This window comes from Meriones unguiculatus, chromosome 7 (genome assembly GCF_030254825.1).
Source record: "Meriones unguiculatus strain TT.TT164.6M chromosome 7, Bangor_MerUng_6.1, whole genome shotgun sequence".
In the NCBI taxonomy this organism is placed as follows: domain Eukaryota; kingdom Metazoa; phylum Chordata; class Mammalia; order Rodentia; family Muridae; genus Meriones; species Meriones unguiculatus.
The window spans coordinates 88,316,357-88,330,713 of NC_083355.1; the positions used below are offsets into that span (position 1 = coordinate 88,316,357).

Here is a 14,357-nt window from a genome sequence, read left to right on the forward strand (position 1 = left end):
GTCCTCTGGAAGAGCAGCCGTTTTTTTTTTTATCACCAAGCCATCTCTCCAGCCCCTCAGCATGTAACCCCTCAAGTAAATCCTTCCTTTCATAAGAGTTGCGGTGATCATGGTATCTCTTCCCAGCAATAAAACAGTGACTAAGAGAGAATTTTCTACCTTGCATCCTTTCGCTTGTTTGAGGTGTCTATCTTCAAGCTGCTGCAAATGCTGCTGCTTCTTACTCATACTCCAGGGGTCTCAAGGGAGCTGCCTTTGGCAGGTTAAAGCAGCATCTTCTGGATGTCTGGAAGATGGGCACTAATTCCTGTCACACTCTGTAATGGATTATTGGTCCCCAATAGAAAGCTTCAAAAGATTCATCCCCTGACCTTAAAGTGGAAACAAACTGTGGTGTGACAGCTGCTGCAGAGCTCCTGAATCATAGTTTGTAGAACAACATGCCATTAGCTGATTTTCAAATAATAAGGATGTTGTAAAGTTTTAATTCTGATTACTCAAAACTTTTAATCCTCCAAATAGACACTTTTCTAGTCAGTCTGTATTTATGCTCATTCCTGTTTACCACATTCACATTGCATCCTAATCAACTGAATTTCTTGTACGTAAAAAGGTATTTTCAGTGTCACCAATTACCCCCTTTAAAGAGAGAGTTCATTTTCTGAGTTACCAGTTCTGTCTTTTTTCTGTTTAATTATTTTTATTTTTTATTAGTTACAGTTTATTCACTTTGTACCCCCCCTGTATCTCCCTCCGTCCTCTCCTCCCAATCTCACCCTCCCTCTTCCCTACCCATGCCCCAAACTTTGGGCAGAGTACAGGGAATCTTATGAAAGAATTGGGAGATAGAAGACATGGAGAGGACAGGAGCTCCACAAGGAGAGCAACAGATCCAAAAAGTCTGGGCACAGGGGTCTTTTCTGAAACTGATACTCCAGCCAAGGACCACTGATGGAGATCGCCTGGAACCCCTGCACAGAGGTAGCCTATGGCAGTTCAGTATCCTAATGGCCTCCATAGTAATGGGGACAGGGACTGTCTTTTTTCTTAATGGAGGGTTTGTGTGTGTGTGTGTGTGTGTGTGTGTGTGTGTGCTTCCGTTAGTACCTATGGTGTGCAGGTGTGTGGGCCCAAACATGTAGAAACTAAAAGCTGGAATTTAATCAGGATTGTCATTTTTTATTGCAATTTATTTTATTTTTAATAGTTTTATTCAAAAGATTAAGCATGATGTTAAGAGTTAATAAATACAAGGTGAGATTTATTTTATTTTATTTTTTTTTTAAATTTTTCATTAATTACACTTTATTCATTCTGCATCCCCCCCATAAGCCCCTCCCTCCTCCCCTCCCAATCCCACCCTCCCTCCTCCCTCTGCTTGCATGCCACTCCCCAAGTCCACTAATAGGGGAGGTTCTCCTCTCCTTTCTGATCTTAGTCTGTCAGTTCACATCAAAAGTGGCTGCATTGTCCTCTACTGTGGCCTGGTAAGGCTGCTCCCCCCCAGAGGGAGGTGATCAAAGAGCAGGCCAATCAGATTATGTCAGAGACAGTCCCTTTTCACATTACTATGTAACCCAATAGGACTCTAAACTGCCCTGGGCTACATCTGTGCAGGGGTTCTAGGTTATCTCCATGAATAGTCCTTGGTTGGAGTATGAGTCTCTTGGAGGTTCCCTGTGTTCAAATTTTCTTGTTCTGTTGCTTTCCTTGTGGAGACCCTGTCCTCTCCAGCTCTTACTATTTCCCAGTTCTTACCTAAAATTCCATTCACCTGCCCAACAGTTGCCCATCCGGCTCAGCATCTGCTTTGATAGTCTGAAGCGCAGAGGCTTTCAGAGGCCCTCTGTGGTAGGTTCCTAGGTTGTTTCCTGTTTTCTTCTTCTTCTGATGTCCATCCTCTTTGCCTTTCCGGATGGGGATTGGACATTTTAGTTAGGGTCCTCTCTCTTGCTTAGTTTCTTTAGATGCACAGGCTTTAGTGGGTTTTTCCTATGTTGTATGTCTATATGAGTGAGTATATACCATGTGTGTCTTTTTGCTTCTGGGACAACTCACTCAGGATGATCCTTTCCAGATCCCATCATTTACCTGCAAATTTCATGATTTCCTTATTTTTCATTGCTGAGTAATATTCCATTGTGTAGATGTACAACAATTTCTGCATCCATTCTTCAGTTGAGGGGCATCTGGGTTGTTTCCAGCTTCTGGCTATTACAAATAAAGCTGCTACAAACATGGTTGAGCAAATGTCCTTTTTGTGTACTTGAGCCTCTTTTGGATATATGCCCAGTAGTGGTATGGCTGGATCTTGAGGAAGCGCTATTCCTAGTTGTCTGAGAAAGCGCCAGATTGAGCAGCAAACCAAGTAATCCACTTAAAAAATGGGGAACAGAGCTAAACAGAGAATTCTCTGTAGAGGAATACCGAATGCAGAGAAGCACTTAAAGAAATGCTCAACCTCACTAGCCATTAGGGAAATGCAAATCAAAACAACCCTGAGATTTCACCTTACACCCATGAGAATGGCCAAGATCAAAAACTCAAGTGACAACACATGCTGGAGAGGTTGTGGAGAAAGGGGAACCCTTCTCCACTGCTGGTGGGAATGTACACTTGTACAACCACGATTTATTTTATTTTATATCATTTCATTTCATTTGAGACAAGGTCTCTCAATGAATTAAAAGCTTGTTTTGAACAGACCAATTGGTCAACAAGCCACTGGAATCTGCTTATCTCTCTCTGCCCATTTCAGCTCTGGATTGTAGGCATGCACCACCACATTCTACTTTTGCACAGATGCTGGGGATTTGAACTCAGGTCCTCATGCTTACACATCATGCACTTTATCCATTGAGCCATATCCCCAGTCCCTGAATTTAGTGTGTGTGTGTGTGTGTGTGTGTGTGTGTGTGTGTGTGTACTCGTGCATGTGTGCGCTTGGGCTAGAAAGTCTTGGGGACCCACTGGTCTTGTAATAACAATTTTGGAATTTTGGTCACTGTAAAACACATACACACACACACACAGAAATATAAGAATATGTTTCGTTTTAATTCCAGGTGTGGGGTTATGGGGCTGCTTTTCAGCAGCTGGCTGTGATTTGACTTGTGCTCTGACAGGACATAATTTTGCCAGCTGCAGGTAATTTCTGAGGTTGTATGAGGTTTGGTATTCTGGGGACTTTTTAGAAGACTACAAATGCTAGGGCCCTGACAGGCAGGGTATGTTGTCAGTTGTTGGTTGGTTGCTGTTGTTCATAGTTGGGTAAGTAGTTGTGCACAAAAAACCAAGAATTTAGATATCATGATAGCCATAATCCAACTTGCCCCATGATGCCTGATTCCCCTAATCATCAATCTAATTGATAACGTCACTCCTTTTCCACCCAGTAGTTTATTCAAAGATCTCTTTCCTTTCTTCCCTATCTTTTTTTTCTCTCATATCTAGTGTTAACAGGTTAAAAAAGAAGAAAAAAGATATCAGAGAAGGGTGGAAGAAAGAAGAATCCAACATAGCAAAGACCAGCCACACTGTCTCCACCCATCCAGCTCTGGAATTATGTACCAAACATTTTTACCTGGGCTTTGATAATCAATCTCAGGACCTCATGATTACATGGTAAGTGCTTTTCCTGCTGAACCATCATTCCCAGCCCTGTTCTGGACTTTCATTTCACACCTTGAAGGTGTGTTTCTACTGTCTTGACAGCACCATGGTCTTGAAAATACACCTATAAACTTCCCTTGTCTTCTGGCTTGCCTACGCTTTTTCCTTGGTTCTCTTCCAGTCTTCTTTCTTTGCTCTTCTGGAATGCTCTGTAATTTGTCCCAGTGTGAAATTCCTTTAGCTATCTAGATTAGAGTTTGGAAACCCCCAATCTAAGTATTCTTGTCTTTCATCTACTTGAAAAGAAATCCAGCCTTCATCTCCAATTTTTTTTTTCTTTTTCTGATTCTACCATGAGGCTCCATGCTTCAAGGTATAAGGTAGGAGATCTTACTCTCAACTTCTAGGGACTCTTTGATTATTTTGTACTATTTATGCTTTTTTTCTAGAGTGCTTGTCTCAGTTCACTAAGTTTTCTTTAGTTGTATATAAACTGCCATTATTCCTTTGACTTTGTGTTTCAAAATATGCTATATTTTCATATATTGTACATATTCATACTTTTCCAAAATATATGTTTTTATTAAAAAAGAAACCAATCCAGCCATTTTCTAGTGTATTACCTGTATCCTCAAGATCTTGTTTTGTTTGAAGTTTAGAGGATCAAACCCCAGCTCTTATAGATGTTATACAAGCATGATACCTCTTTTCTTACAACTTTAAAAAAAACAGGGGACTAAAGAGATGGCTTGGTGGGGAAGAGCATGTGACCCCAAGTTTGGATTTGTAACACTCTGGTAAAGACTAGGTGTGTCTGTGACGCTCATGCTGTGGGACAGAAGACTCAGGAAGATCACTGGGTGTTCTGATCGCCAGCCCGTCTCCAGGTGCACTGATAGACCTTATTTCTAAAGCACAAGGTGGGGTGATAAAGCAGGCCACCTGGTGTCCTATTCTGGCTTCCACAAGCAAGGTGGAATTTGTCAGCCCCACCCCCACCCCCAGCACTTCTGTGTAGACTAAGTCTGCCTCCAGATACCTGAAGGATAACAACATTGTCTCTTCTTTGTAGACTGAGCAGTTTTTACCTCTCTACAAATATAGTTCCATTCCATGAGATCCTCCATTCTCTCACTTCCTACAGTGTTCAAAAGGCCTCTAGTTATGTCCAACCCGCAGACAGATGGTGCATGTCACCAGTGCCAGCTATGAATGCAGTGTAACACAGAATTGTAAACTTACTTAAAATATTATGAATTGAAGATTTTTTTAGAGCACAAAATATGTTCATGGTGGGCAGTCGAGGTGCACACATCTAGTCACAGCACTCTGGAGACAGAGGCAGGGAAAAACCCTGAATTTGAGACCAGATTGTCTGTAGTCTATAAAGCAAGTTTCAAGACAGTCAGGGCTACCTAGAGAAACCCTGTCTTTGTGACTATTGTGAAGGGTGTAGTATTGTCAATTTCTTTTCTTTGTGTGCAGGAAGGCTATTAATTTTTAAAATTTAATCTTGTACCCAGCCACTTTGCTGAAGGTGTTTATCAGCTGTAGGAGTTCTCTGGTAGAAATTTTGGGGTCGCTTACATATACCATCATATTGTCTGCAAATAGCAATACTTTGACTTCTTCCTTTCCAATTTGCATCCCATCAGTAGGATTTGTAATTCCAGGATCACGGGATCCTCAGAGACCACCAGGAGATGACTTGATGCAAGAGCAAGAGAGCTTTATTATGAGAGCGATCGAACTCGGACCCCAAGTCTCATTGACGCAGCAGTAGAGAAATGGGACCTCAGGCCCTGAGTGAGCAGGGTTTTTGAAGGGAAAGACTGTGAGCAGGGGGGGCACATCCCTTGACATTACAGGATTAGATAAAAGTTAGAGGGGCGAGGTGACCTTCTCTGAGGCACCTAATCACAACTTCCTAAGGCATATGATCACAATTGTTATTCTTCTAAACTATGTCTGAAACATTGGGGAGAATGTTTCAGCTGATTCCCAACCGATTCTCATTGATTATTGCCAGGGAAATTGTCTCTATTTTCTATGAAGTATTTATTCTGTGATATTTCCTGGTACCTGAGTTCAGCTCCCAGTCAAGATGGCTCTCTATATCAAAATGAAGTTATACCCAGGCTAACTTAAACTCTTCAGATTAACATTGTAAAACTGGACATCTTACCAAAAGCAATCTACAGATTCAATGCAATTCCCATCAAAATACCAACACAGTTTTTGATAAACCTTGAAAGAACAATTTTAAACTACATATGGAAAATCAGAGACCCCAGAATAGCTAAAACAATCCTATACAATAAAAGAACTTCTGGATCTATATCCATCCCTGACTTCAAGCTATACTACAGAACAATAGTAATAAAAAGAACTATATGGTACTGGCTTAGAAATAGACTGTTTGATCAATGGAATCAAATCAAAGAGCCAGAAATAAACTTATGCACACCTGATTTTTGACAAAGGAACCAAAACCATAGAATGTAAAAAAGACAGCATCTTCACAAATGGTGCTGGTCTAACTGGATGTTTACATGTATAAAAATGCAAATAGATCCATATATATTACCCTACACAAAACTCAAATCCAAGTGGATCAAAACCTCAACATAACTCCAAATACAATAAAGCTATTAGAAGGGAAAGTGGGGAAGAGCCTTGAACTCATTGGCACAGGAAACAACTTCCTGAACAGAACATCAACAGCACAGGCTCTAAGATCAACAACTGGGATGTCTTGGAATTGAGACGCTTCTGTAAGGCAAAAGACACTGTCAGTAGAACAAGATGACAGTCTACAGATTGGAAAAAATTCTCACCAATCCTACATCTGAGAAGGGCTAATACCCAAAATATATAACGAACTCAAGAAATCAGACACCAACAAACTAAATAACCCAATTAAAAAAAAAAACTGGACACAGAACTAAACAGAATTTTCAACAGAGTAATCTCTCATGGCTGAGAAGCACTTAAAGAAATTCTCAACTTCCTTAGTCATCAGGAAAATGCAAAACAAAACGACTCTGAGGTTCTATCTCACACCTGTCAAAATGGCTAAGATCAAAACCTCAAGTGAGAGCACATGCTGGTGAGGGTATGTAGAAAGGGGAACACTCCTCTCTTGCCAGTGGGAGTGAGCACTTGGACAACCAGTTTGGGAAATCAATTTGGTGCTTTCTCAGACAATTGGGAATAGTTTTAACTTAAGACCCAGCTATACCACTCCTGAGTATATACCCAAAACACACTCTACCATACAACAAAGACACTTGCTCAACCATGTTCATAGCTGCTTTATTTATAATGGCCAGATCCAGAAACAACCAAAACTGGATGTCCCTCAACCAAAGAATGGATAAAAAACTGTGGCACATTTAAACAATCTGACTACTACTCAGATACTAAAAACAAAGAAGTCATGAAATTTTCAGGCAAATGGATGGAACTAGAAAAGATCATCCTGAATGAAGTAATCCAGACACAAAAAGACACATATGGTATGTACTCACTTATAAATGGATTTTAGCCATATAATAAAGGATAAGAATACTATGAGGCACAAAGACTAAGAAGATAAATGACAAGGAAGATCCAAGGAATGATGCTTAAATCTCACTTGTCAGGGGAGACAGACTAGATGGAGGTAGTGGATGAAGAGAGGGAGCAAGGTAGATAAGGCACAGAGTTAAGGGGGGGGAGAACTCCCCCTTTCAGTGGACTAGAAGGAGGGGAAGGGAGGAAGAAGGAGGAAGAGTGGGACTGGGGGAATTGAGGGAGGAGGCTTCAATTGGGATATATAATGAATACATTGTGAACGAAAAAAATTTAAAAAGATGGTGGAGATTAGAACTGGGGTGAGCAAGGTCAAGAGGACAGAAGGCCTATAGAGGAAAGCAAACTGATGCTGGGGTTATCTTTGACAAGTTGGAGAACTAAGTCAGGGAAGTGTTTGGGAGGGTATGGGGGGGTCAAACAAGGACTCCTAGTAGCAGAGGCCACAAAGACTGAAGAGGATAGCCTCTAACTAGACTAGTCCCCTATTAGAGGGAGGGGAACACCAACCCACCCACAAATTTGACCCCAATTTTACCCTGCCTACAATATGTGCAGGGATAAAGACAGAGCAGATAGAGCAGAGATAAAGATAGAGCAGATAGAGCAGAGATTGAGGGAATACCCAACCAATGCCTGGCCCAATCAAAGACCCACCCTATAGCAGAGTACCAACACCTGACACCCTGAAAAATACTCTGCTATGCTTGCAGACAGGAGCTTGTCAGAGTTGTCCTCTAACAGACTCCACCCATTAGCAACTCAAAACAGATGCTGATACTCACATCCAAACATTGGACAATGTGTAGGGAGTCTTGTGGAAAAGTGGGAGGAAAGAGAAAAAGACCTGGAGGTGACAGGAGCTCCACAAGAATACAAACAGACCCAATTGACCAGGGCCCAGAGGCAAGGACCAGCCAAGGACCATGCATGAACTGGACCTAGACCTCTTAAAAAGATGTAGCAGCTTAGGCTTAATATGGGTTCTTGAGTAAGGGAAGTGGGGACTGCATCGCACAAGGGTTTATTTGCTTGCTTTTTGATCACTTCCCCATGGCAGGCTTCCTTGCCAGGACACATGGGAAGAGGACATGTTCAGTCCTGATGCAATATTGATGAGCTGGGGTGGATGAGAAAGGGAGCTCTCCTTTTCTGAGTAATAGTCCAGGGGGGATGGATGGAGGGTGGAACTAGGAGGGGAGGAGGGATGGGGCTACAACCAGGATGTAAAGTAAATGAAAGATAAATTAATTACAAATAAAATATAAGGAACACCGGTTGCTTCACCAGGATAAGATCCACTTGACAAGGCTGTGTTCTCTAAACTCACTCAGGCAAGCAGCAACACTCTTCCCAGGACTACCTTGAACCTCATTCAGAGAATTTATAGTCTCCAACACATCTCTGTCTGAAACACACTGGAAAGGGGTTCTTAAACACACAACATTCACTACTTGATCTGGATTATTTGAATCAGGTTCAAAAAGGAAAATCAACTCTCTCTTTAAGGACTGAAGAAAAAGAAAGAACAGACAACTGTTGAAAGATCCCAACAGCAATTATACAAGAACAGATGGACAATAAATATTTTATGTATGTAATTTTAACAAAACAGAGTTTAAGGACCACTATACCTTGAAATCTATTCTTTTCACGTTGTGTCTGAGTTACTAATATTGTTTAGTGTTGATGTATTTGCCTCTGAGCTTTAGGATGCTCAGTCTAATGTATACAATCAGTTCCTTGCATTTAGGCATTTAGAATGCTTCCCAGTTCACTAAGACAACAATAATGTGAAAATTACTCTTGAATACTAAATTCGTCTGCACTGGAATTTTTCCTTAGATTTGTTTTTTCTTAAGTCTTTTTTGTTCACGCCTGGAAATAATTCATTTTTAAGAATAAAATTAAATACCCCAATTTGAATGTCTCATCCATTTTTCTTAGACTCCAATTGACACAGAATGTTTACTCTGTGTGCAGGACTTTATATTTTGTACTTAAATGGGCTGGAGGTTTGGGTGATTAATAGTATCGCTCTCCTTTTCAAAACTGAGGCTCTAAGAAATAAAATAGTATGTCCAAGGTCATGAATAGATAATGGAGGAACTAAAATTTAAATTCTTACTGAATTTAAAGTTTAGGCATATTTTGGAAGTGGCTGCATTATTTAATTTTTGTGTGCATCCAGTAATATTTAGAATATGTGATAAAAATGATCATAGTCATGTGTCAATGAAGGAATTTGCAAAACAAATGATCACCCATTAGTCAAAACTTTATAGATACAAAAATGTTAACATGTGGCTGAAACCAAGAGGCATTTCCAGTTTCTTTTGGACTCGGGAACACACAGTTTGTACGTGTGTGGGAGGAAGATGCTTGCTCAAGCCCTTTCCCCAGTGTCTGTCCCCCACTCTTTATAAGTTCTCTAGTCATGAGACTCACTCCTGCCTTTGATAGTTTTTATCAAAAACATCAATGTGATTGCCAATATATTTAAACTACAACCAAAGCCACACTTGTCTTAATTAGATTTTCATCACTGTGGACAAATAGCTGAGAGAAGGGTTTAGCAATAAAAAATGAGGTTAATTTGGTTTATTTCAGAGGTTTGGTCCATGGTGTGTCAGCTGGTTTTGCAATGAGTCCACGGTGAGGCAAAACACCATGGGGATGGCAGCGTGTGACAGAGGCTGCTCACATCATCAAGGCCAGTAAGCACAGAGTGAGACAAAGAGGGACTTGGAACTAGATATAGCATCCAAGAATGTGCCCCAAGTAACCCCTTTCTTCCACCTGGGCCCCACCTCTGAAAGTTCCTATCACCTTCTAATAATGTTATCAAAGTATGAATCCATCCATAGATTACTACATTGGTTAGATCAGGACCTCAGAACCAAAATACTTTTTTTTTTCATGAAAATATATTTAATCTTATTCAAATGAGAAATCCCATCTCCCTCCACAGTTACTTTCAAACAAAGGATCCCTCTCAACAAATGCTGAAAGCGATAAAAGACAATCTGAAAGTTACATAATCAAACTCTTGATGGCTGACCTATCCAGAAGGTCTTTGCTCACTTGGAAGGAGGGGATCACATCACTGCTATGAATTTGAAGTGTGGAAAGGTTCTTAACCTAAGTCAGTTAACACTGATGTAATATAGACTAATGGCTCTCCAGGAAAGGGTTTCACTGAGTAGAGAAAAACAGAAGAGCAATGAAAAGAGTAGGAGACATTTCTGAGAATACTGGCTAGTATTCAGATGAAGATTAGTCAGAGGGAAAAGTCAATGCCTGGTGATCAGTAACGTTAAAGAAAAGGTAGTTCTCTTTTTGGTATTACAGACCTTCCCATGATTCTAGATTCCAGATTATAGAAAGGAATGAAAAGATTAACAAATCAAGAATGTAGAAACTCCTGGCTTTTGCCTCCAGGAATGGCAGTATGTACTTGCTCATCTTGGTAGCACCCTCATTAGAGGCTGAGGTGGCTGCTTCAAGAGGCCTCCACCAGCTGGGGCCTGCTGCCTCATTGCACCAAGTACGGGTGTCCTGAGAGGCCGGTGCCTGCTGGGCCATCTTGCAGATCATGTAGTTCAGGATGCCTCCATTTCAGAAGTAAGTGAGCCCCACGTCAGTGTTGAGCCTCATCACAGCCTGTAAGGTCTTCCCCATGTCCAGCTCTATCTGGACCATCGTGCGCGGCTTCAGGTTTTCAGGAATGTAGACAGTGTGTCCTTCCCGACCCGTGAGTCTCAGAGTGTCCGCAGTCTCACCAGAGAGATACTCGAGGGGGATCACCCCCATCCTGACCAGGTTACTGCGATGAATGTGCTCATAGCTCTCTGCCAGGACAGTTTTATTCCCAGCAGGAAAGGGCCTTTGGCTGCCCAGTCTCGGGAGTTGCCTGAACCATACTCTTTGCCAGCCAGAACAATCAGCGGAAATCCAGCCTGCTGGTACCACTCAGCAGCATCAAACACATCAAGGGTTTCTCCTAAAGGAAGATACACAGTCTGAGGTGCCTGTTTGTTCAGAAAATTGTTCAGCAAGTGAATATTGGCGAAAGTCCCCTGTGCCATGATAGCATCACTACCCCGGCAGGAGCCATAGGAGTTGAACTCTCGTGGAGTTAGGCCTCTGTTGGTCAAGTAGTGTGCAGCAGGAACATTTCTTGCAATATTTCCTGCCGGAGAGAAGTGGTCTGTTGTTACTTAATCTCCTAAATTGAGTAGCACGTAAGCATCCACTATAGACTTGGGTTGCTGGAGATCTAAAGTCAAGTTTTCAAAGAATGGTGGTGACTTAGTATATGTCGATTTGTAATTCCATGCATACATCTTCTCTGATGCGGCGTCTAAGGCATTCCAGCTTTTGTTTACAGTCTCTATTCTCTGATAGACCTCCTTAAACATCCCAGGGATGAAATACTGCCGTTCCACCACCTGGATCTCATCTCGAGTTGGCCAGATGTCCTTGAAAAATACTTGCTAGCCCTGTGCATTCACTCCCAATGGCTCTTTCTCGAAGTCAATCCTGATGGTCCCTCAATTGCAGATGCTATCACTAGTGGTGGAGAGGCTAAGTGGTCGGCCCTCATCTTTTGTGGATGTACCCGACCTTCAAAATTCCTGTTCCCAGACAGTACCCCAACAGCTACGAGATCTCCCTGAGTGATTGCCTCTACCACAGGTTCGGGAAGGGATCCACTGTTGCCAATGCAGGTCATGCAGCCATAGCCCACCACATCAAACCCTAACTGGGAGAGGTATGGCATGACACCATGAAGGTAGTAGGTGAACACACCACTTCCAGGAGACAAGCTGGTCTTGATGTAAGGCTTCACATTCAGCCCCACCTCCACAGCTTTCTTTGCTAACAATCCGGCTCCTAACATCACAGATGGATTGCTGGTGTTTGTGCAGCTCGTGATGGCAGCAATTACCACAGACCCATGAGCAAGAGTGAATTCACTGTTATTGTGGACAAATGTCTTGTGGTCATTGTGATGGTCTGGAGCAACTTGAAAACCCTTAAATCCTTGCTTGGTTCTAAGGCAGCTTTCAAAGTCCTTTTTCATGTCAGACACAGCAACTTTGTCCTGAGGTCTTTTTGGTCCACTGCAGCATGGCACAACTGTTTTCAAATCTAACTCCACAACCTCGGTGAAGTCAGGATCTTGAGAGGGGTTGTTGAAATCTCAAAACATGCCCACAGCCTGAAGATACTTTTTAATGTGCTTTACTTTGTTTTCCCCACAACCTGTCTGCAGCATGTATGCTATGCTGACTTCATCAACCGGGAAGAAGGCTGCGGTTGCATCATACTCTGGGCACATATTGGCAATTGTTGCCTGGTCAGCAATGGATAACTTGGCCACTCCTGGCCCGAAAAACTCCACAAATTTGCCCATGACTCCAACTTGCCATAGGTGCTTGGTAATGGTGAGCACAATGTCTGGGGATGTTACCAGAGGGTGAGGCTTCCCCATCAGCTTGTAGCCAGTCACCTGGGGAAGCACCATGCTGGCCCAACATGGCAGCTTCTGCTTCGATTCCACCTACACACCAACCAAGGACTCCCAGGCCATCAATCATGGTAGTGTGTGAATCTGTGTCCAAGAGGCTGTCTGGGTAATAACATCCATCCTGATCAAATACTAATCTTGCCAAATACTCCAGATTTGCCTGGTGAATGATTCCTGAGCCAGGAGGAATAATCCGCATGTTGCAAAAGGCCTGGGAACCCCACTTTAAAAATTCAAATCATTCTCTATTTCTTTCAAATTCCAGGTCTTGATTCTTCTGTAAGCTGTCTGCCCTTCTGTTGAAATCAACCTGGATGGAATGGTCAATTACAAGGTCAGCAGGACAGACAGGGTTTATTTTCTCTGGATTTCCTACCAGCTTCTTCACAGCATTGCACATTGCTGCAAAGTCAGCCACAGCAGGCACACCCGTAAAGTCCTGCAGGATGACATGGGCCGGTATAAAGGGCACTTCTACGTTCTTATGCTGCATGACATTCCAATTCAGGATGTCTTTTTAACTTTTATAAATTACACTTTATTCACTTTGTATCCCCCATAAATCCCTCCCTCCTCCTCTCCTAATCCCACCTTCTCTCCCCCTTCTTCACTCATGCCCCTCCCCAAGTCCACTGCTAGGTGAGGTCCCCCTCTCCTTCCTTCTGATCTTAGTCTATCAGATCACATCAGGAGTGGCTGTATTGTCATCTTCTGTGGTCTGGTTAGGCTGCTCCCCCCTTAGGGGGAGATGATCAAAGAGCAGGCCAATCAGTTATGTCAGAGGCAGTCCCTGTTCACATTACTATATAACCCACTTGGACACTAAACTGCCATGGGCTACATCTGTGCAGCAGTTGTAGGTTATCCCATGCATGGTACTTGGTTGGAGTATGAGTCTCTGGGAAGGCCCCTGTGCTCAAATTTTCTGGTTCTGTTGCTCTCTGTGTGGTCAGGATATTTTCAATGTCATTTTTCTTCATTAAAAACTCCTCACAGTTTCGAATGGCTGCCTCCACGAGAACTCTGATAGAAAATGGTAAGCGTCCATATCTGGAATCCTCTAATTTATTCAAATTGAAGAATCTCTTTTCTGGTTGTGCAGGGTCCAAGGGCTCAGCAAGGTGTGTAAATGGGTTCTTCATGATTATTGGTGGTCACGTGTCCCACTCACACTGGAGCTCCATGAGCACATAACCAGCTGCCCCCAAATAGTTTTTAATGGTTAATCTGCCAGCTGTGAACAAAGCCTTCAATGCACATGTCTTTACAGGGTGATGGGGAAGCATTATACACAAACCACAGCAATATTAAAAGCATGACCTATTCTCTTACTCAGAGTGTTGTGGGATTTAGATTTTGGTTGATTCATTTTCACTCACTATTTCATCTAAATCTGTACATCTTCTAGGAAGATAAACATCTTCTAGAAAGATAAGATCATTTCCTTCTGATCTTACTCTATCAGATCTCATCAGGAGTGGCTGCATTGTCATCTTCTGTGGCCTGGTAAGGCTGCTCTCCCCTCAGGGGGAGGTGATCAAAGAGCAGGCCAATCAGATTATGTCAGAGGAAACAAGCTAGAAACCCACCATGGAGGGACTCTGAAAGGCTCTGCCCTGCAGACTATCAAAGCAGATGC

General features: G+C 42.4%; 1 pseudogene; it reads right to left on the bottom strand.

The window, feature by feature from the left end:
- Positions 1-10,530: 10,530 nt before the first annotated feature.
- LOC110542932 (cytoplasmic aconitate hydratase-like) lies at positions 10,531-13,877 on the bottom strand (annotated as a pseudogene).
- Between the last annotated feature and the right edge of the window lie 480 nt (positions 13,878-14,357).